This window comes from Sus scrofa, chromosome 1 (genome assembly GCF_000003025.6).
Source record: "Sus scrofa isolate TJ Tabasco breed Duroc chromosome 1, Sscrofa11.1, whole genome shotgun sequence".
In the NCBI taxonomy this organism is placed as follows: Eukaryota; Metazoa; Chordata; class Mammalia; order Artiodactyla; family Suidae; genus Sus; species Sus scrofa.
In genome coordinates, this window is record NC_010443.5 from 160,812,704 (window position 1) to 160,839,599 (window position 26,896).

The window sequence follows — 26,896 nt, forward strand, 5'->3', positions numbered from 1 at the left end:
GTTGGGGAGGGCAGGAGGAGGAGGGAGAGACCGCCATAAGAATCTCTCTACACATGCACAGGCTCTCAGAGGGTAGGCCACTTCTGGAGTAGGCTACAGGTGGCCAGAGGCCACTTACTCTGGCTACAGGAGACCCAGCACCACTTGTGTGGGCTATGGATGGCCAGACACCGTTTGTGTGGGCTAAGGGCAAGGGAGGGGAGTGGTAAGTACAATCCAGTGCCTCTTGCATGACCAATAGGTGCTGGGGACAAACCACAGCATTAATCTCAGAAAGCAGAGGGAGGCATGGCCTGCTACCACTAAGAGTCTGTGAACAGGCTCTACCTGCCACCCCAGTCAACTCAGAGGTCAGCAAAGAAGAGGGCATTGCAACTGAGCATCACCCTTTGTTGCTCTCACTCCCCTGGGAACACACCCTCTCTGTGGCTGCCACTGCCAAAAGTTCTGGGCAGCCCCCACATGATCATTGTCACTTCCCCAAACCCTGCAACTAGGAGCAGCCTATGCAGCACCTCCTGTGTGGGATAAATGGGATGTGGTGCTTCTTGCCTGGTCTATAGGTGGTGGGGGCAAACCACCAGAGTTATCTGACTCCATAAACGTGTCTCGCCACCACCAGGGCGTCCATGAATAGTCACCACTTGCAGCCCCAATCACCTCAGAGATCACCACAGAGGAGGGCACTGCAACTGAACGCCACCTGTTGTTGCTCTCACTCCTATTGGAACTCACACACCCTGCCACTTCCACTGCCACTGCCAAATACTCTGGGCACTTCCTAAATCTGCCTGAACCTTATTACCACATCCGAGGGCCCTGCAACTAGGAATAATAGCCTGAGCCACCTTTTTGTAGGTCCTTACTACTGTCAAGAGCCCAGTAACCAGGCACTGAATACTAGCCCTACCCACTGCCTGATTCTCCCTGGAAACACACTTAGCACCCTGGGGATAATAGCCTGCTCACACCAAAAAAAGAGACAGCTAATATTCAAACTCCCATGCCAAAAATAAATACTAACCCCCCACAAAATACAAAGGGGTGCTCTTGCATAGAAATAGTCCTCCAAGACTATAGTTTGGTTTCCCTATAGTCACAGAAAAAGAAAAACATAAGCAAGACGAAGAAGCTCAGGAACCATTCCCAGTTAAAAGAACAGGAGAATTCACCTGAAGCAACAAACAATGAAACAGAACTCTGCAGTCTAATAGACACTGAGTTCAAAAAGGAGATAGTTTCTGGTTTATTTATTTATTTACTTTATTTTTTTATTACTCAATGAATTTATCACATCTGTAGTTGTATAATTATCATCACAATAAAATTTCACAGGATATTTAATCTTCCAGTTAATCAGTTTTTTATTTTAAATTCTCTCTGTTCAAATAACTGATGTGTCTCTGCCTTCTGAGTATATCCCAACTGATATAGTGGTCTTATTTTTTAACTCATGGATAATTTAGGATTATATCTTAATTGCATGCAATATGCATTTATTATGTGGTATCATTATGTAATGTAAAACATTTTCCCCAAAATTAATAACAAGTATAGATAGAAATAAAATAATTATGGTTTTATGGGAAAAAAAAGGAGATAGTAAAAATACTGAAGGAATTAAGAATAAATATGAATGAATTGAGTGGATATAAATAGTAATGCAGATTATTTTAGAAAGGAACTAGAAAATATAAAGAGGAACATAGAAAAATTACAAAATTCATTTGCAGAGATGCAAACTGAGCTAAAGGCACTAAACAGCAGAATAAATAATTCAGCACAATGAAATAGTGACTTGGAAGATAGAATAATGGAAATCACCCAATCAGGACAGCAGACAGAAAACCAAATTAAAATACACAAAAGCAATATAACAGATCTATGGGATAATACAAAGCAGACCAATCTATGCATAATAGGAATTCCAGAAGGAGAAGAAAAATAAAAGGGGATGGAAAATATATTTGAAGAAACTATGTCTGAAAACTTTCCAAATCTAAAGAAAAAAGATATCAAGATAGGAAGCACAGAGGGCCCCAAACAAGTTGAACCCAAACAGGCCTACAACAAGACATATTATGATAAAAATGGCAAAAGTTAAAGAGAGGATTCTAAAGCAGCAAGAGAAACAAAAAGTGTTAATTATAAGGGAACCACCACAAGGCTATCAGCTGATTTCTCTACAGAAACATGACAGGCCAGAACAGAGTGGCAAAATATATTCAAAGTTCTAAAAGGGAAAAATTTGCAGCCTAGAATACTCTACCCCAAAGGAATATCATTTAAAATAGAAGGACAAATAAAGAATTTCTCCAACAAACAAAAGCTAAAAGAATACAGCACTACTAAACCCATTCTAAAAGAAATACTGATAGGGCTTCTCCAAATAAAAAAGAAGTAAGAAGAAATAGGTCGGAGGAAGTCACAATTGGAAAGCAATCACTTAAATAAGCCAGTATACAGATCTAAAAAAAAAAAAAAAAAAAAAACCTTACTGTAAAGGCAATGATAAACACAGGAATAGCAAAAGGACAAACACGAAGATGTGAAAAAAGGACACTTCAGAATCACAGAATGTGGGGAAGGAAAGTGAGAAAATATAGACTTTTTTTTCTTAATAATGTGTTTGAGTCTATATGACTATCAGACTAAAGCAAGCAGATATAGGAATGGGTTAACATACTTAAAAAACAGGGCAAAAAACAAAGGTGTTTCCGTCATGGCACAGTAGAAACAAAACCAACTAGGAACCATGAGGTTGCGATTTTTATCTCTGGCCTTGCTCAGTGGTTTAAGGATCCAGCGTTGCTGTGAGCTGTGGTGTAGGTCACAGATGCAGCTGGGATCTGGTGTTGCTATGGCTGTGGCGTAGGCCAGCAACTGTAGCTCTGGTTAGACCCCTAGCCTGAGAACTTCCACATGCCAAAAGTATGGCTCTAAAAAGCAAAAAACAGGGCAATCAAATCAAAACCAAACATTATATTCACAAAAACTAAAAAGAAAAGTACTCAAACATAAAATAAATATTCATCCAACCAAAAAGAGAAACATAAAATCAACTGGAAAACAATGTTTAAAATGGCAATAAATACATATCTATCAATAACTACCTTAAATGTCAATAGACTGAATGCTCCAATCCAAAGACAGACAGTGGCTGATTGGATAAAAAACCAAAAACCTACAATCTGCTGTCAACAACAGACTCACCTTAGGGCAAAGGACACATATAGATTAAAAGTGAAGGGATGGAAAAAGATATTTCACGTCAATGGACAAGACAGAAAAGCAGGAGTTGCAATACTCACATCAGACAAAATAGACTTTAAAATGAAGGCCATCAAGAAAGACAAAGAAGGACACTATTTAATGGTAAAAGGATCCATTCAAGAGGAGGATATTACAATCATCAATATATATGCCCCTAATATAGGAACACCCAGATACCTACAACAAATACTAACAGACATAAAAGGAGAAATTGATAGGAAAACAATCATAGTAGGAGATTTTAGCAGCCCACTCACATCAATGGACAGATCCTCTAGACAGAAAATGAATAAGGCAACAGAGATCCTAAATGATGCAATAGAAAAGTTAGACTTAATTGACATTTTCAGGACATTACATCCACAAAAATCACATTATTATATACATTCTTCTCAAGTGTATATAGAACATTCTTAAGGATTGATCACATACAGGGGCAAAAAGCTACCTCAACAAATTTAAGAGTATAGAAATTATTTCAAGTATCCTCTCTGACTACAATGGCATGAAACTAGAAATCAACCACAGGAAAAGAAATGAGAAAAAAAAAAAACTAACTACATGAAGACTAAACAACACACTACTAAAAAACCAATGGGTCAATAAGGAAATCAAGAAGGATATTAAAAAAAAAAACCTCGAGACTAATGATAATGAAGCCACAACTATTCCAAATCTATAGGTTGCCGCAAAAGCAGTGCTTAGAGGAAAATTCATATTTTCCTCTAATACGGATACAGGCCTTCCTCAAAAAAGAAGAAAAATCTCAAAACAACTTAACCCACCACCTCAATGAATTAGAAAAAGAAGAACAAACAAAACCTAAAGTCAGCAGAAGGAAATAAATTATAAAGACCTGTGAGGAAATAAATAAAATAGAGATCCAAAAAGAGAAAAAAAAAGAAAGAAAAAAATCAATAAAACCAAGAGCTGGTTCTTTGAAAACATAAACAAAATTGACAAACTTCCAGATTCACCAAGAAGAGGAGAGAAAAAACTCAAATAAACAAAATAAGAAATGAAAAAGGAGAAATCACAATGGATACTGCAGAAATACAAAAAACCATAAGAGAATACTATGAACAATTATATGCCAACGAACTTGAAAACCTAGAAGGAATGGACAACTTTCTAGAGACTTACAGCCTGCCAAAACTGAATCAAAAAGAAATAAATCAAATGAACAGACTGATCACTATAAATGAAATTGAATATGTTATAAAAACACTCTCTATGAATAAAACTCCAGGACCAGATGGCTTCATGGGTAAATTCTACCAAACATACAAAGAGGAACTTATATCCATCCTTCATAAACTTTTACAGAAGTTTGAAAAAGAAGGAACACTCCTAAAGACATTCTATGATGTCACCATTGCCATAATTCCAAAACCAAAGATACCACCAAAAAAGATTATAGGCCAATATCTTTGATGAATATAGATGCAAAAATTCTCAACAAAATTTTAGCCAACAGAATCAACATCATGTCAAAAAGATCATACACTACAACCAGGAGGGATTCATCCCAGGTTCACAAGGATGGTTCAACATATGCAAATCAAACAATGTCTTACACCACATTTACAAAAGAAAAGTCAAAAACCACATGATCATCTCAAAAGATGCAGAAAAAGCATTTGACAAAGTCCAACATCCATTCATGATTAAAACTCTTACCAAAGTGGGTATAGAAGGAACATGCCTTGACATAATAAAAGCCATTTTTTTTGACAAACCCACAGCAAATATAATAGTCAATGCAGAAAAGCTGAAATCCTTGCTAAAATCTGCAACAAGACAAGGATGCCCACTCTCACCACTTTTATTTAACGTAGTATTAGAAGTCCTAGCTGTAGCAATTAGACAAACAAAAGAAATAAAAGATATCCAAATTGGAAGAGAAGAGGTAAAACTGTCACTGTATGCAGATGACATGATACTATATATAGACAACCCTAAGGCTCCACACAAAAACTACTTGAACTGATAAACAAATTCAGCAAAGAAGCAGGATACAAGATTAATAAGAAATTGGTTGCATTTCTGTATACTAAAAATGAAACATTAGAAAAGGAATACAAAAATATAATATCTTTTAAAATCACACCCCAAAAAATTAAATACCTGGGAATAAACCTGGCCAAAGAGGTGAAAGACTTATATGCTGAGAATTATAAAACATTAATCAAGGAAACTGAAGAGGATTCAAAGAAATGGAAAGATATTCCATGCTTCTGGGTTGGAAAAATTAATATCATAAAGATGGACATACTATCCAATGCAATCAACACATTCAGTGAAATCCCTTTCAAATTACCCATGACATTTTTCTCAGAACTAGAACAAACAATCCAAAATTTTATTTGGAACCACAAAGAGCCAGCATTGCCAAAGCAATCTTGAGGAACAAAAACCAAGCAGGAGATATAACTCTCCCAGACTTCAGGCAATATTACAAAGCCACAGTAATTAAGACAGTGTGGTACTGGTACCAAAACAGACATACAGACCAATGGAACAGAATAGAGAACCCAGAAATAAACCCAGACCCCTATGGTCAATTAAACTTCGACAAAGAAGGCAAGAATATAAAATGGGAAAAACACAGTCTTTGCAGCAAGGGGTGCTGGGAAAACTGGGCAGCCACATGTAAATCAATTAAACTAGACATACCCTCATACCATACACAACAAGCTCAAAATGGCTTAAAGACTTAAACGTAAGACCAGACACCAACAAACTCATGGAAAAGTACATAGGCAAAACATTCTCTGACATCAACCTTACAAATCTTTTCTCAGGTCAGTCTCCCAAAACAACAGAAATAAAAGCAAAAATAAACCAATGGGACATAATCAAACTGACAAGCTTTTGCACAGCAAACAAAAAAAGAAAACAAAAAGACAACGTACAGAATAGGAGAAAATAGTTTCAAACAATGTAACCAACAAGGGCTTAATCTCTAAAATATACAAACAAAACTTATACAACTCAACAGCAAAAAAACCAACAACCCAGTTGAAAAATGGGTAAAAGTCCTGAATAGACATTTCTCCAAAGAAGATGTACAGATGGCCAACAAGCACATGAAAAAATGCTCAACATCACTGATTATGAGGGAAATGCAAATCAAAATTACTATGAGGTACCATCTCACACCAGTCAGAATGGCCATTGTTAATAATCCACAAATAACAAATGCTAGAGGGGGTGTGGAGTAAAGGGAACCCTCCTGCACTGTTGGTGGGAATATAAGTTGGTACAACCATTATGGAAAACAGTATGGAGGTACCTTAGAAAACAATACATTTAACTACCATATGATCTAGCAATCCCACTCTTGGGCATATATCTTGACAAAACTTTCCTTGAAAAAGACACATGCACCCACATGTTCACTGCAGCACTATTCACAATAGCCAATACATGGCAACAACTTAAATGTCCATTGACAGATGAATGATTACGAAAAAGTGGTATATGTATATGTATATGTATATGTATATATATATATATATATATATATATATATATATGTAATGGAATACTACTTAGCCATAAAAAAAGAACAACATAATTCCATTTGTAGCAACATGGTTGGAACTAGAGACTCTCATACTAAGTGAAGTAAGTCAGAAAGAGAAATCAAATACCATATGATATCACCAAATCTAGAATCTAATATATGGCACAAATGAACCTTTCCATAGAAAGAAATTCATGGACATGGAGAACAGACTTGTGTTTGCCAAGGAGGAGGTGGAGGGAGTGGGATTGTCTGGGAATCTGGGTTGATAGATGCAAATTATTTGGAATGGATAAGCAGTGAGTTCCTGCTGTATAGCACTGGGAACTATAGTCACTTGTGATGGAACATGCTGGAGAGACTGTGACAAAAAATTTATATATGTATGTGTGACTGGGTCACTTTTCTGTATAGTAAGAAATTGACAGAACACTGTAAAACAACTATAATGCAAAAATAAAAATCATTAAAATAAGTCACTCAACATACTAGTAATAGAAGTTTTTCAAATGGATCAAGGGCATCTGTTAAAATCACAGAGTCACTGAGCAGAGCCCAAACTATCATGGATGAGGAAGTGTAGTTCAAATGTGCAAACATCTCTATTGAAAGATTATGTCTCATAAATGGCAGAAAAAAAGCAAGTGAGTTTGTAGAAATTTCTTTTGTTTGAGCATGAGAGATTTTAGAAAGTGTTTGCATGTTAGAGAATAATTGGTCTGACATATGAAGCTGATCATGCACAAGAAAAGAGGGAAAGAACAGAAGCAAAAGTCCTGGAGGAGATGAGGGCAGATAGGTTTGAGAACACATATTTAAAAACTGGCCATTGGAAGTACAAAGGCCAATTCTTCAGTTGTATCAGGAGATGAAGATGAAAAGATAATGGTAAATATGAACAATTTTGAAGATTAGCAGGAAAACAGAGGAGATTTTTATGGAATGATTTATTACTTTTCCTTAGTGTATGAGTAAACCATAAGTTTTGAGTATGACGGTGCCAAAAATATATATATATATATATGGCATTGAAAGTTAAGGAGAGAAAAATGCTTGCAAAATTTGGCTTGGAAAGTGAGGAAACTCAGCTTATAAGAGACAGAATATTGGATCATCTGGCAGTGGTGAAAGCCCAACTAATACTTCACATCAGATACTTGAAATTAAACCAGAGTCTCACTGTATGGGTTTTTTCTTACTGTGGCCACCTGCATGAGCATGGGCATATAGAGGCCATGTGGGTGAGCTCATGTAGGGTTGGATATTGTAAGGCAAATATGACCATCAGAACATTGGAGGAATGAGTTGAGAGTTTTCTCAAGGGAAGAATTACGATGATGTATCAATATATTGAGCAGTACCAAAATAAATAAACAAAACAACTAAAAAGGTAAAGGCCTATAAAAAGGTATAGTGAAAAAAAGTTTGGAATCAATGAATCGTAGGTCAAGATGGCATTGACTGACTGTTGCCGTTTTAGTATCTGATTGAACAAGCTAGCTGGAAGGGTAGGAATTTGGGGTTGAGGAGTAAAAGAAAGTTTGCATTTGAGATTTGGGAAGTGGAAACTTTTTATTAAAAAGAAAATCTGAGTACATGACCATGAGAAAGGGTGGGTAATATAATATGGAAGGGAAAATTCACTGAAGTTGAGGTCAAGAAATTGGAAGGACAAAATGTAGAATTGGCATCATCATGGATGTTGAAAGGATGTGGACTGGAGGAGGAGACAAAGAACCAACAGCCAAAGTCTTCAATGAGTGAACAAATGTTTAAAAAGTCATAGTTTGGCAAAAGTGGGAAAGTGGACTTGGAGATATGTCTCAAGGGCATGACCTCTAAATGTGTAAGCAAGAGTTTCTGAAATAGGTTTAAATAGCAATGAACTGGAGGTGGCAGTGGTTGATGGTGGGAGACTTGAAGTAGGAAGAAGAATCATCATCCAGTCTCTGGTCCCAAAGAATGTAAAGTGTAAAAACAAAAAGTTCATCTACGTGAGTGGTCTGAAAAAGAAGCAATGATTTAGGGACCAACCAAAATTAATTAAAGTGAAGAGGTTAAGAGATTTGAGACACATGGAAATTGCCTGTTCATATACCAGGAGTTTCAGAGCCACTGCACAAGGATTTGAAAGGATGACAAGGACTGGAGAATGAGTTACACTAAGAAATGTATATGTGTGGATGAGACTTCAGGCATTAATGGTTGACTAAGGGGTCTTATACATCTACTGATAACTAAGGCAACAAACAGGACTTAGTGTGTAACATCACTGTCCACCTAGAGGTAGAAACCCTAAATCTGAAGTTTATCCTAAAATTATCCCTCTTTTTTATCAGACCAATCTGATTGGTCACCATGTCTCCTATTTTTCTGGAAGTTATCCCCACCCTTTCATCCACATAGCTTCTCTTTTCATTCAAGTACTCTACATTCCTACTGTATTTTCAAGCAACAACCTGTTAGCCACCAGCCTCAAACTCATTCCTTTAAAGCCACATATGTTTCTGACAAGCTTATTTTTAAGAGTAAATCTGATGAGTTCTTTCCATGGACCCTCCTTCATCTTTAGAGGTATCATGGACTCCTTGTCAGAGCCCACAAAGCCTTGATCAAGCAGACCCTACCTCTCTTCAGTGTCATAGCTCTTACCCCTCTCTCACACAAAAGCTTTACTTTAGGCATGTTCAACTTTTCACTATATTCTCCAAGGATTCTTTCCTTATTGGACTTTTTCTTTTTTTGGTCAATTATATCATCCCCTTCTTTCATGCAGTTAATCCACACATCTCTACAAAAACTCAGTTCGGGTATGAACACACAGGGGCTTGATCTCATACATGGCCAGGCTGGGTCAGATGTCCTCCTCTTTCTCTTATAGCATCCTGCCCAGCCTCTATCTGGATAGCTATTTCATTGTGTTTTAATGCTCAAGGGTAAAAAAAATGAAAGTTAAAAAAGCATGTTGAAGGAGTTCCTGCCATGGCACAATGGGATTGATGGCATCTCTGCATTTACCAGATTGCAGAACAAATATACAGTCTCTTTCAGAGGTTAATCCTTTTGTTCCTCTGGCTACAATGACTACTTCCTTTGTTTTCCCCATATGTATTTACAGCAGAAAAGTAGGTGGGAAGATAGAACAGCCAAAGTAAAATGCAAAGAAAGCTACATTACAGAAACAAGATCCAAAGAAGAAAGTTTACTTTAGCCAAACTAAGGGATTCATGACTCAAGTATCATGGAAGCCAGTAACTCTTTGTCACTTATATTGTCACATACAGTGAATCATTTGTGTGAAAGTCCAATCCCAGGAAAAAAATATGTGTGAGAAACCAGAGCAAAGGTATTCTTGTTTTTGCATTAAATGAGGTCACTGTCAATTTAATGGCCCTGCGAACATTTCGCGGAGAAAAACAACCACAAATTACACACCTTCCTGCTGTGTAATCTCACACATCATTGCCCACAAGGTAGATGGGGTGAGAGGAGAGATGGATCAAGGCAAAATGTGCCATCTATAATGGTAAACTATTCAGAGCTCATGACGTAATAAGAAATCTTTGACAACAATTCCATACCTCCAATAAAGCTCACAGCCACGGCTTACTATAAATTTGAGTTTGGTATTTATAAAATCAAGGAAGTAACACGGCTTAATCATGCATTTAGTGCAGCAGAGTTTAGAGACGACAATAGCATGGGATGAGATAATTGTGTAGAGTTGATCTCTCCATGTCTTATCTATAGATATCAAAAATCCCTTGTCAGTAACAACTATTTTTCCCTCCATATCTTGTTCCACAGAGAATTTGTGAACATACACCAGAATAAAATAACTTTGTATATAAATATATGATAGCCAATATTAACTGAATGCTTAACCATAGGCCAAGTGCTGTGCTAAGTGTTTTGCATGAGCAGTCTTATGTAATACTTCCAACAACATTAGCATGGATGAGCTTTTTACTACCCTTACTCTACCATTACAGAAAATAGGTAAATGAATAAAATCAGATTATAGGAAGAGAAAAGTAAAATCTCTCAAGTATGCCTCTTTGAGTCAGGAGAAAACATGTTTGTTTCTCATGGCAAGCTAATATTTTCATGTACTTATTCTAAAATGCTTTTTCAGGTTGTTTTTCATAAAAAGAATGGTCAATAACCTCAGGGATACCCCTAGAGTAAACTTATGAGCAATTCTTATGACGCTGTTTCTTGTAGGAGTCTTTAAGTCAAAATACAAAAAATGAAATATAAAAGTCCAACTTTCAAGAGATGAAGAAACTCCCTTTAAAACCACCATTGCTTTTTTGTTCTGCTTGGTTTGGTTTGGGTTTTGGTTTGGTTGAGTCCACAGCAGGTGGAAATTCCAGGGCCAGGGATTGAACCCACACCACAGCAATGACCCAGGTCAAAGCAGTGACTATGCCAGATCCTTGACCCACTAGGCCACCAGGGAACTCCAAATTCCCTTTAATTGGAGCCTTTGGGGAAATAGACACATCAAATTGTGAACCCAATGATGCCCCATTCTCAGCTCATTGGGCCTTCTGTACTGTGTATCACTCTTTACCACTCCCTTCCTCTTAAATCTTAAATCCTCCACATCTTCAGCTTCTAAATTTGGCTTAATAACCCCTTAAATGTTTATGTTCTCCAGGGTCCTAGATTGATCCTTTTTGTTCTTATTCCACACACTCTCTTTGAGTGTCTCTGCCCAGGCCACCTTGTTCACCACCAACCATAAACTTATAATATCTAATTCTACACCCCTGTACCACCAGCTGCTCACCTGCTCTCCCCACCCCACCCCTCACACACACACACACACACATACACACACCATACATTTACATGTCATATGCATTACATGTATATCCATGTTTCCCTCTTTCTTTCTGCCTTTTTTCTTTCTTTCAATAAGTATTTGCTTAATAATAACTATGTACTAGTCATTGTTCTGGCTACTGAGAATACAGCAAGATCAAGATGGGCAAGACTTTCACAGACAAACAAAAACTGATAATTCAGCACCAGCAGAATTATCCACACTGCAAGAAATATTAAAAGACTGTCTTCAGGGAAAAGGAAAATGATAGAGATTAGAAATATGGATCCACTAGAGAAGGAAAACTGTCAGAGAAGGAATAAATTAAGATAAAATAAAACCTTTTATTTTATCTTATTTTTAATTGACCTAAAATATAACTTTGTTTATAGTAATAATAGTGACAATATGTTAGGTGATTATAGCATATCAATAAGTAAAATGAATTACAGCAATATACAAGGAATACACAAGGAATAGAAGAACAGTATTGAGAAATCTCTGTTATAAGGCATCCACACTACATATGAAGTAGGAGGACATATTCGTATTTAAAGGCAGACATAGGGTAATTAAAAATATGTATTGTAGGAGTTCCTATTGTGTCTCAGAAGAAACAAATCCAACTACTATCCATGAGGATGTAGGTTCAATCCCTGGCCTTGTTCAGTGGGTCAGGGATCAGCATTGCTGTGAGCTATGGTGTAGGTCACAGAGGAGGCTTATATCCTGGGTTGCTGTGGCTGTGGCAAAGGCCAGCAGCTGCAGCTCCAATTTTACCCTTATTCTGGGAACTTCCATATGCTGTGGGTACAGCCCTAGAAAGCAAAAGAGAAAAAAAAAAACTGTGTATTTTTATTCTAGGGTAACTATTAAAAATTTCAAAGATAATTGATAAAGAAAAGTATATAAAATAGAATTATTAAAAAAGTTCAACTAAAGTCACAGAAAGGCAGAAGAAGCCTCTGCAATAAGTAGAAAAAGTTACAAACATAGTTTTTATTAATCCAAATACATCAATAGTCATTTTAAATGGAATGATATAAACATATGAGTTAAAAGACCAGATTGTCAGAGAGGATTAAAAATAATACCCAATTACATGGGTCTTAAAATATAAAGACTTTAAATATAAAGGTTAAAAGTAAAGAAATGGAGAAAAATATACTATGCTAATACTAATCAGAAGAAAGCTGGAGCAGCTTTATTAATTTCAGGCAAGATAGACCACAGCACAAGGAAAAGAGAGGGTACTGCATAATGATAAATACTCCAAGAAGACAGAAGTCTTAAATATGTATACAGCAAACAAGTGAGTGCCAAAATATAAGGACTAAAAGAAAAAATAGGAAAATCCATTGTTATAGGGAGAGGTCAACATTGCCCTGCTAGTAATTGATAGATCAGACATGCAGAAAATCAGTAAGGGTGTATTTGCCCCAAATAGTACCATCCATCAACTTGATTTAATTGACATTTATAGAATACCCCATCTACCAGCTACAGAGTAAGTGTTCTTCCCAAGCTCATACAGAACATTCACTAAGACAGACCACATTCTTGCCCATAAAATGCATATTAAAAAATTTAAAAGAATTAGGAGTTCCCATCGTGGCGCAGTGGTTGACGAATCCGACTGGGAACCGTGAGGTTGCGGGTTCGGTCCCTCCCTTGCTCAGTGGGTTAAGGATCCGGCGTTGCTGTGAGCTGTGGTGTAGGTTGCAGACGCGGCTCGGATCCTGCGTTGCTGTGGCTCTGGCGTAGGCCGGTGGCTACAGCTCCGATTCAACCCCTAGCCTGGGAACCTCCATGTGCCGCGGGAGCTGCCCAAGAAATAGCAACAACAACAGCAACAAAAGACAAAAAGACAAAAAAGACAAAAGACAAAAAAAAAAAAATTTAAAAGAATTAAAGGCACACAAAGAATATTCTTATATCACAGTAGACTTAAACTAGAAATCAATAACAGAAAGATAGCTGAAGTACCCCAAATATTTGGAGACTATACAATATACTTCTCAATAACACATGGATCAGGAAGAGGCCTTGAGAAATTAGAAAATATTTTGAAGGAAATGAAAATGAAAATACAATTTGCTAAAAATTTGTGAGGTGCAGCAAAAGCCATGCTTATCAAGAAATTTGTAGCATTAAGCACATTTATTAGAAAAGAAAAACTGATCAAAATCAATAATGTAAGCTTCTATCTTAGGGAACTAGACAAAGAACAATTGAAAGCAAAAGCAAGCAGAAGTAAAGAAACAATTTGAGATGAAACTGAAGGTAAGAAAATAGAGAAAAATAAACAAAACCAAAAGCTGGTTATTTGAAAAGAAAAGAAAATTGATAGATCTCCAGCTAGTTAACCAAGAAAAAATAAATATACAATTTAGCACATCAGAAATGAAGGAATTATCATTACTGATGCCATGACCATCAAAAGAATAATAAATGAATACATAAACAACTCCATGCCCACAAATTGTGTAACTTTGATGAAATTCCCTGAATAACACAAACCATCAAAACTCATACATGAAAAGATAATTTAATAGCCTATAACAATTAATTTTCTTCAATCAATAATTTATTACCTTCTCAAATGGCAGATGATTTTACAGATAGTGAATGCTATCAAATATTTAAGGAAAAAATAAAATCACATTTCCACAATTATTCCAGAAAATAGAAGCAGAGAGAGAATTTTTCCTAATTCATCCTCTGAGTCCAGCTTTACTCTAACACCCAAAACAATATCTCTCATGAACATTAGCATAAAAATCTTCAACAGAATGTTAGAAAATCAAGCTAAACCATGTATGAAAGAATTATACATCACAACCAAGTGAAATTAATCCAGGTATAAAAGCCTGGTCAACATTTGAAAATTAATCAATGCAATCCACTATATTAACAGGCAAAAGAAGAAAAACCATATGATTATATCAATTGGCAGAAAAAGCATTTAACAAAATCTAATACGCAGCCATGATAAAAAAAACTCTCAGCAAACTGAGAACATAGAGAGATTTCCTCAATTTGATAAATAAATCTACAAACAGCCTACTGCTACATTATACTTAAGGGACTGGATATATCATTGTAGGATCAAAAACAAAACAAGGATGTCCTCTCTTGTCACTCCTATTCAACATTGTATTGGAAGCCTTGGAGAGTGCAAAAGATAATAAAAAGAAAGAAAGGGAATACAAATTGAGACAGAAGAAACACTGGTCTTGTTCATAGATGATCTGATTATCTGTGTATAAAATACTAAAGAATTAGCAATAACAACCAAAAAAAAAAAAAAAAACTTCTTGATACTAATGAATGGGTATGGCAAGGACACAGGATGTGATGTTAATATTTAAAACTGGAGTTCCTGTGTGGTGCAGTGGCTTAAGGATCCTGTGTTGTCACTGCAGTGGCTCAAATTTCTGCTGTGGCATATTTCAATCCCTGGCCCAGGAATTTCCAGATTCCACAGATGTGGTCAAAAAAATAAATAAATAAAAAGATAATTGCTTTACTATATATGAGAAATGGAAACAACTGGATTTTAAATTTGAAAAAATATCATTTATAGTACTACCCAGAAAATGAGATACTTGGATATAAATCTAACAAAATATGTACAGGACTTTTATGCAGCAAACAACAAAACTCTGATTTAAAAAAATCAAAGATGATCTAAATAAATGGGAAAACATTCTGAATTAATGGATCGGAAGACTCAGTATTATTCAAATGTCAATTCTTCCCAATTTAGTCTATAGATTCAATGTAATCCTAGTTAAAATCCCAGTTTGTGATTTTGTACATATCAACAAAGTAATTCTAAAGTTTATATGGAACAGCAAAAGCTCTAGAATAGCCAAAACAATACTAAAGGAGAGTAAAAATGTTGGAAGACACACTATGCAATTTCAAGACTTAAGATAAAGCTACAATTATCAAAGTGTGGTACTGATGAAAGAATAGACAAATAGATCAATGGACCAGAATAGAAAGCCCAGAAAAAGACCCATAATAATAAAATCAACTGACATTTGACTAAAGAGCCAAGTTAATTTAATGGGGAAAACACATTTGTCTAATAAATTGTATAAGACATTTATTTATATGTAAAACATGACCCTGGATACAGAACTTACGCAGTACACAAAAATTAACCTAAAATGCATCATAGACTTAATTGTAACATGCAAAACTATATAAATTTGAGGAAAACATGGAGAAAATCTATATGACCTTAAGTTTGTGATTCACTTTTAAGTACAACATCAGGGAGTTCTCTGATGGCCTAGCGGGTTGAGGCTCCTGAGTTCTCACTGCTGTGGCTCTGGTTGCTGCTGTGCGGCATAGGTTCAATCCCTGGCCCAGGAATTCCCACATACTGCCTGTGTGGCAAAAAAGAAAAAAAAAAATACAAAAAAAAAAAAGAGAGAGAACCTGAAATAAACGTTGCAACTCTCATTTAAAAAAAAAAATACAACATCAGAAGTAAAATCTGTGAAAGAAAAAAATGGTAAGTTGATCTTTATTAAAATCAAAAACTTCTGTTCTGCATGACACTGTTCAGAATGAAAAGACCACCCATAGACCACCCAAACTAGGAAATATCTACAAAACACATATCTGAAAAAGGACTTGTATACACAAAGAACTCTTAATACTCAACAATAAGAAAACAACCAGACATCTCATCAAAGAAGATACACAGATGGCAAATAAGCATAAGAAAAGATGATCAATATCAACTGGTATTAGGGAACTGCAAATTCAAACAACGAGATACTGGAGTTCCCATTCTGGCTCAGCCGTAACAAACCTGACTGGTATCCATGCGAAAACGGGTTTGATCCCTGGTCTCGCTCAGTAGGTTAAGGATCCAGCATTGCCTCAAGCTATGGTATAAACTGCAGATGTGGCTCAGGTCTGGCGTTGTCATGGTTGTGAGACAGGCTGGCAGCTGCAGCTCTGATTCGACCCCTAGCCTGGGAATTTCCATATGCCAGAGTGCGACCCTAAAAAGAAAAAGAAAAAAAAAAAGTTACTACTACACACCTATTAGAATGGCTAAAATCTAGACACCTGACAATATCAACTGTTGGTCATGATGTAAAGCAACAAGAATTTTCATTCATTTTGGGGGGAAATGCACTTTGGAAGACAGTTTTTGAGTTTCTTATAAAGCTAAACATAAGCTTATCATATGCTACATCTGGCTGAGAGACACCTGTGTCCTGCAGCCGCCACCCCTCCCCCCCCCCCAGCCTCCAGGGCTATTTCCACCCCTGGTTCTCCCAGAATTTACACTTTCGGTGGAGCCTAGAAGACTCTTACATTCATTCTCTGAAGCAGGCTGAGTGAGTGGGAACCTAGGTGGTGCTCATGTTCACTGCTCCAGGTACTTCCCTCAGCTATTCTTCCACCTTCAAGCCACAGGAGACCAAATTGAGAATGGAGCCATAAGAAACATGAGACTTCTCTAGAAAGCTATACCCCAGAGAAATGGCTCACCAACTTATACTTCTCCTAACCTACATGGATATTTTTTTCCTTCTCCCCTAGAAATTTTGATTCTTGGGGTAGGAATTAGGAACCCCTAGGTGACTTACTATCCTTGCTTGTTCAATTTATCTTCTAGGCTATCCCTTTCAGAATAGTAACGGCTTTCTCTTCCTGTGTAGCAAAAACTTCCCTTGTTTCATTTCCTCATCTTATCTACTCAATCTTTCCCTCCGATTAATCGCTTATGCTTTGAGTTGATATATGAAAAACAATTGAGAGGACACTGAGAAAGTTTTTCCCCCTCATGTAATCTAGCCTCTCAAGGTCATTATCCCATTGCAGATTTTTAAAAATCTGCTTTTAAACTCAACACTGAGCAATTATTTCCATGTTCTAGACAGTTTGTACTGTTCCTTTCCTGAGGCAATAAATTTGGACTTAATGGTGGAAGAGCTGCAAATGATAAAAAAAAAAAAAAATTCTATGCCTATGGAGAGTCTTCATAGCCTATCAGGGCAATTTATTGATAGCTACAGACCTAGTAAATCTACCAAATCTACAAGAATGAATGATCGGCATTTCGTTCATCCACTCCTCCCTACAATGACTGCTTTCATCTATTTTTATATTAGTTTTGCAATTTAGGGTTATATTTTCTAGCCAAGTTCTCATTTGCAGGTCTTTTATGTAGGGAACAAACTATATGATCAACTATATTTGTTATCAGATGAATATTTCCCTCAAGTAAACAAGCCTGGATTAGGGACAGAATGTCTGACTAAAGCAAAAAAATGGGATTCTGTGAATTTTCCAACTACGCATTTTCCAACTTCCATGACTTACAACACTCCTGTGAATATATCAGCATCACATATAACCACGCTTCCTTCCTCAGAAAATAAGAAGGGTTGACCAATCCACCATCTCACTTCCTCCATTATTAACATGACATAACCATGATTCTAATAAATAGTGGTTGAACACTTCTTATGTATCAGCCACTAAAATGAGTTCTGTGTATGAATCAACAGGATTCAACCTTTCTAGTTGTTCTGTAGGATGCTGGCAGTATCTTCTTTGCATTCATGAAAAATATGAGTCTTCAATGGATCAAATGGTATGTCAGGGTCATTGAGGGTTAACCCTGTATCTGAATCCAGATCCATCTCCAGAGCCCTCAGTCTTAGGGATGTGGCTATAAGGTCTCATATCCTACCAGATTCTTTACTAAGAATAGAGAAAAAAAGTTTACACTCAACTTATTTCAGATTATAATATATTATATTCCACATATACACATTATGGATTCATTTTACCACTTAAATGTCTTTGATACTCCCAGTTTGTCATGTTATCACCTTCCCTAATACACAGGTAATAGGATGAGGGGATTCCAAAGACAAAGCCAAGTATTGGTGTGTGTGTGTGCGCACACATGTGTACACCAGAAAAATAACATTTTTCTGTCATTTGCGACTAATATAGAGACAAAACTTACAGAGGTAAGTTTACCTTATTTCGAAGCTATTTCAAATTTTTAGTTAGTAGATGCAAACTATAGCATTTGGAGTGGATAAGTAATGAGATTCTGCTGTATAGCACAGGGAACTACATCTAATCACTTGTGATGGAACGTGAGGGAGGATAATGTGAGGAAAAGAATATATATATATACATATATATATATAGGTATATAACTGTGTCACTTTAATATACAGCAGAAATTGACAGAATATTGTAAATCAACTATAATAAAGAAAATAACAAATAAATAAAAATTTGGGTATATCTTTTTAAAAAATCTTTGTTAGCAAGACTTCATTACTTACTTTGATTTCATACTGACTTAATTAGATGAATTTCCCTTTAAGTATCTAAAACTGAAGTACTCTGCTAGCAACTGGACAGCCCTAGACAACATCTACCTTCTTACTTATTTTAGAACCATCAGTAAATTATTTGCCATGTCTTAAGCATGACAGTATTAATAAAAAGTAACTCTGCCAAAAAGATCTTCACCACATTTCTCAATATTTATCGGGGAAAAAAATCCTGCAATAATGCCTGAATTATGGAAATACATAGATCCTGGAAATACATAAATGTCTAATTTCATGGAATGAACAGCATGTACCAGAAAGCTACTATTTTTTTTTAAAAAGGATAGAGATGAAAAATAAACAAAGGAAGGAAGAAAAAGTTCAGACCCATAAGTGTGAAGAGGAATGACTGAGAAGTTCTATTAAGCATTATTGTTACAAACACTGATTAGCTTTTACATTTTCCATAAGACCAATTTTTAAAACTAGAAAGTTTGGTACCAACCATCAGTAGAAAGAGATACTCTAAATGAAATATATAGTAGTAAGATATCGATAAGAAAATATTTGTCAGAGTTCCTGTCAAGGCACAGCAGAAACAAATCCGACTAGGAACCATGAAGTTGCGGGTTTGATCCCCAGCCTCACTCAGTGGGTTAAGGATCCAGCGTTGCCATGAGCTGTGATGTAGGGTTGCAGACGTGGCTCAGATCTGGCATTGCTGTGGCTGTAATGCAGGCTGGCAGGTGTAGCTCCCATTAGACCCCTAGCCTGGGAACTTCCAAATGCTGCAGGTACAGCCCTAAAAAAGGACAAAAGACAAAAAAAAGAAAATATTTGTCACTAATAGAGAATGAATATTGTTACTAATAGGAAAGTAATTGGAACAACTTTCAAGAAGCAATTTGAAAGAATGCATATAAACACATCATTGCTGCATCATTTCTAGATGGGAAGAATGAAAAGAGCCGAAATGTTTAATAACAGAGTGTGGATTATATAAATATACATAGACACCATGGAATATTATGAATTACCTAATTTTTCCAATATTTTAATGATGTATATTTCATAAAGTACACAATTTACCATATTTCTTCAACTCTCAGATACACATCTTTTCATAATTAATATCATTGAAATCCAGAAACAATTTATAAACACCATCAGCCAGGACCTGCTTCATATATATGTATGTATGTATGCATGTATGTAGGTAGATAGGTAGGTATGTAATGTAATAACATAGTTGTTATTGCTTGTGCATGTCCAACAGTATTTTCAGAACAAACGTCAGTCTTGAGACAAGTTTCATCACCAGTGTTAATTGCATAGAGAATGTATTGTATGAAAAAAAATCAAAAAGCTATTTAAAAACTGGGACTAGGCATTTGAAGAAGTTTTTAAAATATTTTACCAAATTTACTTCTATTTTCCTTGTTGTATATGCACAAAAATGTATATTATAAAATTATATACACTAATTGTGCCAAGAGTATAATTAACTCTTTCAATAAAGATATAAGAGGAAGTTTCCTTGCAGTGCAGTGGGTTAAGGATCCAGTGTTGTCACTAAAGCAGCTCAGGTTGCTGCTATAATGCAGGATCGATCCCTGGCCCAGGAAATTCCACATGCCACAGGCATGGCCAAAATAAACAAATAAATAAATAAACAAACACATGATCTTTAAAATCATTGTAAAATAGTTTAACAATGGTACTTTTCTTTCTTAGCACCTAAAAAATTGTATGTCTAATATTAATGGTGTTTGGATCCATTGATATAACAATCTCATTTTTTTCTCTAAATTACATAGCTGTCTTTGAGAAAGGATTACAAATAAAAGGACAAAACAAGGTTATAAATGATCATCTATGGATTGCATGACCAGTGGTGATTTTTAATACCCTGATGTGCTTCTATAAAGTATGTATACTTTCCTATACAAACAAAAATAATGTGCTTTCATAAGGTAGAATCCAGATATTTAAAATTAATTCAAGCTTTTATGAACAAACAAATTATCTTTCGAGGTATAAAAGAATTAGTGAAGTACTTTCAATCTACTATCAAAATAGGAAGAGCCATTTAGACATAGATTTTGGTAAAGGTTTGAAATAGGAAACATATAGAAAGAATAGCAGAGTAGAAGTCTACATATCGGAGAGCAGACCAAATGTGGGGTAGATATGGCTAGAAGAGTTAAGAGTGATTTCCAGGAACTCTGAAAGGCAGAAGAATACATGGAATGAAAATATTTTTGAATTTTGAAAAAAATTAAAATATTATTTATAGTATTCCCTGAAAGAAAAATAAAAAGTCATCAGTGAATGCCAATAGGACTATCTACTTTCATTTGTAAATCCTTCCGTTACTTAATTGTTAGAGTATAATGTCTTATTTAAATTTTGGATTAAAATAAACTGTTGCCTGGAAACCGAGACTTTTTTTAAGGAAATGCATTCCATATGCCAGAAAGCCTATTGATGAGCTGTTTAACAGCATCCAATTTACAAGTGAGTTGTTTTCTAAGGAAAAATAACCCTCCTCACTGTTAAGTTACCAAGAGTTCCCCTTGTAGAGTAACAAAAAGACTGAGAGCATCTTCTCCCACTATTTTCTGTAAATAAAGAAAATAAGCCAATGTGTTTCATGTCATTTTGACCTAATTTAACATAAACCATATTGTTAATATAAACTACCATGATGGATATTTATTTTAAATAAATGCATCGTTAAAATATTGCCGCCAATTACCTGTTTTTGAGTTTGTGTTTTTACTATTTTAATTTTATGCATTAAATATGAAGTGCTTCAAAAAGTTTTAATTTATTCTCCCTTTGAAATACATTCCTTCTAATATTTTACCATGTGAGTTTTCTGAGTACTTGTAGAAGGGAAGATAATGAGCTATGGAATACGCTGTTCAATCATCTAGGGCAGGTATGGTCTATTATTACAGCACATCTGACAGAGGTTGATAGAGTTCATCCCTTAATCTCAAAAACAGAGACATAATTAATATTTTCCTAAAGACCAGCTTACATTTGTTTTTCAGAAATTAAGAATATATTTAATGGCATACTTTCAAGGCTCTCTTTCCATAATAGCTTTGAAAGTGTAATTACAGTTAGATCTATCTCACTTGCATTATGAGTATTTCTAATATAAAAACAAATTGTTCTTGGCAAAACTTTCCAACTTACTTAGCTGAGGTAATCGAGTAATCAAGTAAAATAGAGCTGAACTGACTGAGTCAAATTTCAATGACTCCTGAAAGTTATCCCCAAAGAAGGAAAAGGGAGAAAACAAAATGTGCCAAGAGCAGTATTAAAGATCACTTCGAGGGTCTGATGAAAGCAATGGAGCTGTTTATCCCAAAGCACACATGAAGAATACACATAATTACTTCTAGTGGACATGTATTTCATAGAGGAAAGAAAAACAATATTTGCCAAACTAATGCTCCTCTCAGTTTTCATTTTCCGGATAAAACAAGCCACTTCATGTGTAACAAAAATGAAAGAATTAAATCCAAATTATAATAAAACTTTAATTCTTCTTGAAGGTCAAGTTCTAAGCGAAGCTTCCTATGCTTTTGGCTTGAGTAAAAACTCAAAATTGTAAAGTAACTGTCATAAAGATATGACCTCATATATAACACCTTTAAAAAAAACAAATAATTGATTCCAATTTGTTTTATTAACATAAGAAAACACGCTGTGATTTAGAAAATTTCAAGTTGAAAACATATAACATCAATTCCTTTTCCTCATGGCAATAAAATCATCTTTGACTATATCTTCATCATTAAGAAGAAAGAAAGGCAGCACTATTCACAATAGCCAAGACATGGAAACAGCCTAAATGTCCATCAACGGATGGATGGATTAAGAAGATGTGGTATATATACACAGTGGAATACTACTCGGCTATAAGGAAGAAAAAAAATAATACCAATTGCAGCAACATGGATAGAACTAGAGACTCTCATACTGAGTGAAGTAAGTCAGAAAGAGAAAGACAAATATCATATGATATCACTTACATATGGAATTTAATATATGACACAAATGAACCTTCCCACAGAAAAGAAAATCATGGACATGGAGAATAGACTTGTTGTTGCCTAGGGAGAGGGGAAGGAAGTGGGATGGATGAGGTGCTTGGGGTTAATAGATGCAGACTATTGCCTTTGGAATTGGTTAGCAATGAGATCCTGCTGTGTAGTCCTGGAAACTATATCTAGTCACTTACAATGAAGCATGATAATGTGAGAAAACAGAATGTGTACGTGTATGTATAACTGGGTCACCGTGCTGTACAGTAGAAAATTGAAAGAACACTGTAAACCAGCTATAATGGGAAAAAAATCATAAAAATAAATAAATACAATGAGAAATTCTAGTGAAGAAAATAAAAGAAAAACAAAGAAAGAAAAAGGGAATACAATTTAATTGAACAATAGTTGCCTTAAAATAAATGTTTTAAATATTTTCAGATTCATCCCTGCAGTGAAACTGTTTTAATACTCAAAACATATCTAACCAAGTTGAAAAGCTTTTATACATATTTGTTTACCAATCTTCTCATGCATGATGACATCTTAGCTAAAATAACTAATAATTTTTCATCAAGATTTAAAATGGAGAATGTAGGACTTTGAACAAGATAGTCTTTTTCTAAGAACATGTGCCATTCAGCCAAATTATTAAAAACAAAAAAAGCTCAAAATGATTGTGAGTAGGCTCTATTTTTCAGTTTAAAAAATACTTTAAAAGGGATGGTGGGGGGGACTCCTCTGACAAAAATTTAATAATTATTTTTCCGGGAAATGCAGGACATTTGTACCATAAAAATAAGCAAGTTTCATATTTTTCTCTCATTTCTTCACCAATTTCTCAAATTTGGGCAACTCAATTCTGTTTCTGATAAAGTTCAATTTTCTTAGCAATCAATATAGAAGATATTTAAGGATTGAGGGCAAGGACATAACAGCAATCCATGCCACCATAAGAGGAAAAGAGTCACAAGATGCAGGAGTTTTTCCTTCATAAAGTACAAAAACCAAATGCGTTTTCAATCCATTAAATTACTACCTGTTAGAATACCAAATTTTTGTTTCAGTTGAAACTCTACTTGGAAAAGACACATTTTTACCATTACGGAGTAGTCTATGTACTTGTATTAGCTATTTATCACTGTGTCACAAATTATACTGGGCTTAGCCAATTATGGCCATAGTCACTTATCTCGAGATGTTTGTTGATTAAGAGTTTGGGAGCAATTTAGCTGGGTGGTTCTGGCTCAAGGTCACAATCAAGATATGAACCAAATCTGTAGTCATCTGGAGGCTGGACAGGAGCTGAAGTGGACACTTGCTATGGCTCAATCACATGGCTATTGGCAGGAGGCCTCAATTTCTTGCTAGATGTTGGCAGGACGCTCAGTTTCTCATGACCTGAGCCTTCCATAAGGCTACCCATGACATGGTAGCTGGCTCCTCCGAAAGCAAATGATATGAGAGAGAGCAAAACCAAAGCCTCGATGCTTTGGATGACCTTGTCTCCAAAGTCACATGCTATCACTTCTGCTTTATTCTATTTATTAGAAGCAAGTCACTAATTTTGGTGACAGTCAAAAGGAGAAGAATCAGGCTCTACTTATTGTGTGAGGAGTGGCAATGACTTTATGAACATATTTTAAAACATCACAGGCTTTGCATTTTTCTGAAGGGCCACTAGATGATGAAATCTTTGAGGGTGGGCAATGCATAAACAACACTTAAAAAATAGGAGTAAATTGCACTAGAAAATATCAATTATTTCATCCTGCTGCTTGCTGATGAGAAATTCTTAGCTTGAACATCTTAAAAAATTTTATAGGAAAAAATCTAAAAGACATCCCAGAGTAGACAAAATCATTCGATATAGACATTGATACAGTTTTCTTATTCTGTTCCATGGACCCTACATTTTTATTTGAATTCATAGCTATCTAAGAATTTCTCCTCACTGTTTTATGTGAAGATGTTAGTTTTCCAATCTAGTACTAACTATGCAAGCTGTTACAAGTAAGCGTTTCCATGAGAGTATCTGCCCACTTATACAGCATCCAAAACCAAAACTGCCTACTTATGAGGCACCCAAAACCAAAATGTGGAAGTATTATGGCCTAGAGTTGGGCCATTTTTCAGAACAAAGTGGCCAGAAATATCTGAGGGATGAAAGCAGAAATTATTGGTTTACCTGGTGTGAATCAGAAGCTTGGTCTCATGATCACTTTGAAAACTGAAGAGAATCAACATCAAAGGAAAATTAGGAAACTGGAAGGGCCCTCCAGAGGTCACCTAGCCTCTGCAACAACTGTGGGCTACTTCTTGAGAGCCTTATGTCTAAATAATTCCTTTTTTCCTCTTTCACTAAAAATATTACTGTTCATTTCATTCCACTGTTAGCTCTGCAGTTATCCATATCTTAACCAACTTTAGTCATAATGCTTTATTCTGACTTAAATAAGTACACTATATTTAATAAGCAATTTCCAATGCTAACATTGAATTTCATGTCCTAATGAAGGCAAACATTAATACAGAGAACTGAGAACAGAAGATTTTCAAAACAAATGGGTTTCTACTTCACCTTGACATGGAGAGACCATATCTACAGAAGACTTACCTTCTCAACTGTGATTTCAGGTTTTAAACTGTTTTGCATATCCCAGTATACACAATTTGAGTAAAGAAAAGTATTAAAAAGCACTTCTCTTTGGAAAAAATGAGACCTTAAGATTCTAAAATTTAATTTTCTCAAATGTTTTTCTCAGACTTGAGAGAAAGAAAAAAAAGTCAAGAAAAATAGTTCTCTCAAAAAAAGTATGTGGCCCCGAGGGCTGGCTCAGCTCTGGCTCACTGTAGTAGCACAATCACAGGGTATGGCAGAATGTGGGCACTCTGCAGCTGGAGCTCCAGCTCATGGGCCACACCTCAGAATTCTCCTGCTGCAGCTTTGGGGATCACCTAACCGCCACTGGTATAGCCTCCCCCCATATCAGAAGGTTCCATTGCCTTCTCTTTCCCTCACAATGCAGCCAGGGACCACAGCCCATTGGGAAAAAAGGAAGGGGACAAAATCAATGAGGGTGAACTAATTGCAGAGGTTGACACTGATAAAGCTACTGTTGAATTTGAGAGCCTGGAGGAGTGTTACGCAGTAAAGATATTTCTTGCTGAAGGTACCAGAGATGTTCCAGTTGGAGCAATCATCTGTATCACAGTTGAAAAGCCTGAAGTTATTGAGGTCTCCTCAAGCATGTATTTTGGCAGTTGTTGCTTTAGAGGATAGATTGGTTCCAGCAGATAATGAAAAAGGATTTGACATGGTTAGCATGATGTCTGTTACACTCAGCTGTAATTATCGGGTTGTAGATGGAACAGCTGGAACCCAGTGGCTTGCTGAGTCTAGAAAGTATCTTGAAAAACCTATTCACCATGTTGTTATAATTAACCCAAGAATTTCTAGACTCTCCCAGGTCACACTGGTTCATTCTTACAAAGATATAAATACATTATTAAAGAAGTGGTTTTACTTTAAAACTAACCACTTAGTTTTTGAGTCTGTTTGGGTAAGTTATTCGTGATGGGCATTACTGAATTTTTTCTTTTTTGTTTTTTTTTTGTCTTTTTGCCTTTTCTAGGGCCACTTCCCACAGCATATGGAGGTTCCCAGGCTAGGGGTCGAATTAGAGCTGTAGCTGCTGGCCTACGCCAGAGCCACAGCAACAAGGGATCCAAGCCACATCTGCGACCTACACCACAGCTCACCGCAACGCCAGATCCTTAACCCACCGAGCAAGGCCAGGGATCGACCCATAACCTCATGGTTCCTAGTCGGATTCGTTAACCACTGTGCCACGACAGGAACTCCCTG

At 35.9% G+C, this 26,896-nt stretch overlaps 1 protein-coding gene across 2 annotated transcripts in view; it reads right to left on the reverse strand.

Annotated features, from left to right (window-relative positions):
• LOC110261667 (glutamate decarboxylase 1-like) overlaps positions 1-26,896 on the reverse strand; it is a 229,650-nt gene that overhangs the window by 183,657 nt on the left and 19,097 nt on the right. Inside the window, exon 3 of one of the 2 annotated variants that reach the window (XM_021099848.1) lies at positions 25,217-25,258. The exons of the other annotated variant lie outside the window; for it this stretch is intronic. The gene's annotated coding sequence lies outside the window, so the exon portion shown is untranslated. The remainder of the gene's footprint in view (positions 1-25,216; positions 25,259-26,896) is intronic. 2 annotated transcript variants of the gene reach the window in all.